This window comes from Papaver somniferum, chromosome 1 (genome assembly GCF_003573695.1).
Source record: "Papaver somniferum cultivar HN1 chromosome 1, ASM357369v1, whole genome shotgun sequence".
In the NCBI taxonomy this organism is placed as follows: domain Eukaryota; kingdom Viridiplantae; phylum Streptophyta; class Magnoliopsida; order Ranunculales; family Papaveraceae; genus Papaver; species Papaver somniferum.
In genome coordinates, this window is record NC_039358.1 from 39204059 (window position 1) to 39209063 (window position 5005).

General features: G+C 38.8%; 1 long non-coding RNA gene and 1 pseudogene across 1 annotated transcript in view; one reads left to right on the forward strand and one right to left on the reverse strand.

Moving 5' to 3' along the window:
* Window positions 1-5005, reverse strand: part of LOC113283736 — a 14738-nt gene that overhangs the window by 2513 nt on the left and 7220 nt on the right. The window lies entirely within an intron of this gene.
* On the forward strand, window positions 108-273 carry LOC113341025 (annotated as a pseudogene).

The window sequence follows — 5005 nt, forward strand, 5'->3', positions numbered from 1 at the left end:
CCAACATCGGCACCTAGCGGCAGCAAACTAGTCCCACATAGACTAGTCCAGAGCAGAGGAATGGAAACAAGACAGGATAAAAGCAGGAGCCTAAGCTGAGAATAAGCATACCTTTCTCGGCCATTTGGCTAAGATCAAGTGTAGTATCTGTTCTTATCAGTTTAATGTCTGATATGTGAGTCGTTGGCTCACACGATATTAAATTAATTTTTTTCAGGGAGGAGTTCCCATCACAGCAGCTTGCTGCTGGGGTTCTCACGCGTCGCCCTTTTCTCAAATGCTTAGATTGCTCTTGAATCACTTGCTGTTGCTCACAGAACTTACTTCTATCTACAAACCTTACAAAGGGATATTCATTCAAATTAACCCTCATTCAAACTTACTCAACGTCATTGCGACTATATACTTCACGGGAGTAATGCCGTAGTTTTCCTTGATAACACCATTTTTTCTAGAATCTTGAAAAAAAAGAAACAAAAATGATGGAGAAGTGGGGCATCGATCCCCATACTACCATCTGAGCTACATCCCCAACATGTAACATCAACAGCTCAGGACAGGTCTGGAAGCGATGGACCTTTGTTGCTATTCCGCTTGGTTGTGTTGTCTTGACTTGATCTTGTTTTAGACTAAAAAAACCTTATGTTTTCCTGTAGCGCCGTGAATTATATATGTTATACACATGGCAACTATTCCGGAAACGTGTCACGTACACATAAATAAGGTGTCATCCCTCTCAGGTGCCACGACCTTGTAATAGTTGCTGTAACCATACCAATCTACACAACTCCATGAAAAGCCAGGCTATACACGGTGAGTTCCTACCACCTCGGCGGTAGGCTAATTTTACGTTGGGTCTTGCGAGGTAAGCTCTTATATATATATATATGTATATGGAAGTACCGTGAATCGTGTGTCAAGAAAACTCTGTTTGTGTTTAAGGTTTCTAAACCCTAGAAGCTATACAAACTCTGTTGTTTAGGTGTTATACATTCTCTTAATTAATCTCTTTAGGCATAAGTTTTGGTATCTCACAGAAAATCAGTGGAGTGAGTCTTCAGCCGATCGTTCTGTTGGCGATTCTTTGGTGGTTTTTGTACTCCATACTATGCCATCTCCGGTGAGTTCCAACCAAAACTAAGGATACAAGGGATTCAGAGAAGATCGTTTTGGATGATTATGAGTAAGGCAGCAGCTGAGGGTCATGTGACCCTTTTCTTTCTCTTTCAATATTTTGTTTTGGTGAGGCCTTCTAAAGATCTGTCAAAAGCACGTGCCAAGGAAAAGGATTTTAGTCCCACGTCGCTTAAAACTAGAAACTATACTTGGTATTTAGATCTCAAGATTGGAGAAATGAACGTCGAGCTCGGTCGCGCGAGCTTGTAACCCAAGTGGGGACTTCAAGGTGGTTGAACACTGGTCGGGTTTCACCTGGTAGGTGCTGGTGTGCACGCTATGTTGACTCGCCCATTCCAAGTTGGGAGTTGGTTGCATTGTCCGGGCGAAGGCTTGGGCTGTGCTATCACTATAGCGGAGGGCACTGCGTCAGGCTGGTTTCACAGAGCAACGAACACCTCTCGCTCTTGACAGTGGAAGGATTACGAGCCGATGTGCCCCAGTTCCAACTCAGCCTGGTGAGCCGAGTCAGTTGAACAACCATTTTTTTATTTTTCTTTTGGCTATTTTGTGGTGCTGGTAAGAAGATTTGTTCAATTGTTTGGTTAGTGATGATTTCTTTGATTTTTATTTTTTCTACTGGTTGTTTTCTTGCAGCAAGCCATGGGATTAAAACTTCAATCCCATGAGTTTACCAAATTCAATGGTATTGCTGGTACTGGAAATTTTGATGGCTCTAATTTTGAAACTCAAAGATTTTCTTGTACAACAAGGATTTACTTGTTGACCTGCGTCAGGCTGGTTTCACAGAGCAACGAACACCTCCCGCTCTTGACAGTGGAAGGATTACGAGCCGATGTGCCCCAGTTCCAACTCATCCTGGTGAGCCGAGTCAGTTGAACAACCACTTTTTTATTTTTCTTTTGGCTATTTTGTGGTGCTGGTAAGAAGATTTGTTCAATTGTTTGGTTAGTGATGATTTCTTTGATTTTTATTTTTTCTACTGGCTGTTTTCTTGCAGCAAGCCATGGGATTAAAACTTCAATCCCATGAGTTTACCAAATTCAATGGTATTGCTGGTACTGGAAATTTTGATGGCTCTAATTTTGAAACTCAAAGATTTTCTTGTACAACAAGGATTTACTTGTTGACCTGTAACTTAAGACTAATATAGGACCATTGTTATTATTTAACATCAAGGTACCTAAAATCAGGGTCGGCCCTGAAGGGGAATCAGGGAAAGGCCCACTTTGGGGCAGCAAGGCCTAGGGGCAGCAAAAGCCTTGTTTGATATTAGTGGTATCCATCAAAAAAATATAGTATACTTAGGGACTTATTTAAGAAACTACATAAATGTTTGGGGCAGATGTTTCAATTAACTTAAATATGGACTTAATGATGAATATTCGTTAATGTCCTCAAATTTTTTCCAGTTTTTCACAGAGAACTCTTTTTCACTTTTGCTTTTTCTTTGAAGGCTATTATTGGGGCGTCACCATCCAATAGAGGGGCTTCACTTGGGTATTTAATGACCAAAAATTTGGTTATGGGGTATTTTTGATTCAATAGAAACTGTCCAAACTAAAATTAAAACTTAAAAACATAAACAAAACCTAATTTCTATTCTTCATTCTTCACATTTCAATTGCTCTTCTTCTTCTTTTCATTTTTCTCTTCATCCTCTTCAACGATAAATCCATTTGAATTCATATCATCGAACAAACCCATGGTGTATGTAAGGTAATAATCGAACAAACACATCTTTGTTTACTCTTTTTTGTGCTTAAAATAGGTTTGATTGAATGAAATTGAAGTAAAATTAGGATTTCAATAACGTTTCTGCTAGTGCTACGTCTAGGTTCGGTGCTTCTTTTCTAGACGTAATTTTAGTTTATGAAGAAATCACGGCCAGGTTTGAATTAATTCCAACCGTACAATTTTATTTGCATGTAGTTTTACGTCCAGATACCTTTTAATTCCAACCGTATAAATTGACTTTACGTCCATGTTTGGATTGATGCCATCTCCGGTGAGTTCCAGGTGTTCACTCCGTCAATCCAAAACCAAGGATACAAAGGATTCAGAGAAGATCGTTTTGGATGATTATAAGTAAGGCAACAGCTGAGGGTCATGTAATCATTTTCTTTCTCTTTAAATATTGTGTTTTGGTGAGGCCTTCTAGAGATCTGCCAAAAACACGTGCCAAGGAAAAGGATTTTAGTCCCACGTCGCTTAAAACTAGAAACTATACTTGGTATTTAGATCTCAAGATTGGAGAAATGAACGTCGAGCTCGGTCGCGCGAGCTTGTAACCCAAGTGGGGACATCAAGGTGATTGAACACTGGTCGGGTTTCACCTGGTAGGTGCTGGTGTGCACGCTATGTTGACTCGCCCGTTCCAAGTTGGGAGTTGGTTGCATTGTCCGGGCGAAGGCTTGGGCTGTGTGATCACTATAGCGGAGGGCACTGCGTCAGGCTGGTTTCACAGCTGGTTTCACAGATCAACGAACACCTCCCGCTCTTGACAGTGGAAGGATTACGAGCCGATGTGCCCCAGTTCCAACTCAGCCTGGTGAGCCGAGAACAACCATTTTTTTATTTTTATTTTTTTTTTGGCTATTTTGTGGTGCTGGTAAGAAGATTTGTTCAATTGTTTGGTTCATGATGATTTCTTTGATTTTTATTTTTTCTGCTAGTTGTTTTCTTGCAGCAAGCCATGGGATTAAAACTTCAATCCCATAAGTTTACCAAATTCAATGGTATTGCTGGTACTGAAAATTTTGATGGCTCTAATTTTGAAACTCAAAAGATTTACTAGTACATCAAAGATTTACTTGTTAACCTGTAACTTAAGACTAATTATAGGACCATTGTTATTATTTACATTAAGGTACCTAAAATCAGGGCCGGCCCTGAAGGGGAATCAGGGAAAGGCCCACTTTGGGGCAGCAAGGCCTAGGGGGCAGCAAAAGCCTTGTTTGATATTAGGGGTATTCATCAAAAATATAGTATACTTAGGTACTTATTTAAGAAACTACATAAATGTTTGGGGCAGATGTTTCAATTAACTTAAATATGGACTTAATGATGAATATTCGTTAATGTCCTCAATTTTTTTCCAGTTTTTCACAGAGAACTCTTTTTCACTTTTGTTTTTTCTTTGAAGACTATTATTGGGGCGTCACCATTCAATAGAGGGGCTTCACTTGGATATTTAATGACCAAAAATTTGGTCATGGGGTATTTTTGATTCAATAGAAACTGTCCAAACTACCCTTAAACTAAAATTAAAACTTACAAACATAAACAAAACCTAATTTCTATTCTTCATTCTTCACATCTCAATTGCTCTTCTTCTTCATTTCATTTTTCTCTTCATCCTCTTCAACGATAAATCCATTTGAATTCATATCATCGAACAAACCCATGGTGTATGTAAGGTAATAATCGAACAAACACATCTTTGTTTATTCTTTTTTGTGTTTAAAATAGGTTAGATTGAATGAAATTGAAGTAAAATTAGGATTTCAGTAACGTTTCTGCTAGTGTTACGTCTAGGTTCGGTGCTTCTTTTCTAGATTTTAGTTTATGAAGAAATCACGGCCAGGTTTGGATTAATTCCAACCGTAGAATTTTATTTGCATGTAGTTTTACGTCCAGCTTCCTTTTAATTCCAACCGTAGAAATTGAATTTACGTCCATGTTTGGATCTATTCCAACTGTAGAAATTAGTTTACGTCCAGGTTTGGATTGATTCCAATCGTAGAAATTGATTTTACGCCCAGGTTTGGATTAAACCGTAGAATTTTATTTGCATGTAGTTTTACGTCCAGGTTCCTTTTAATTCCAACCATAGAAATTGATTTTACGTCCAGGTTTGGATTGATTC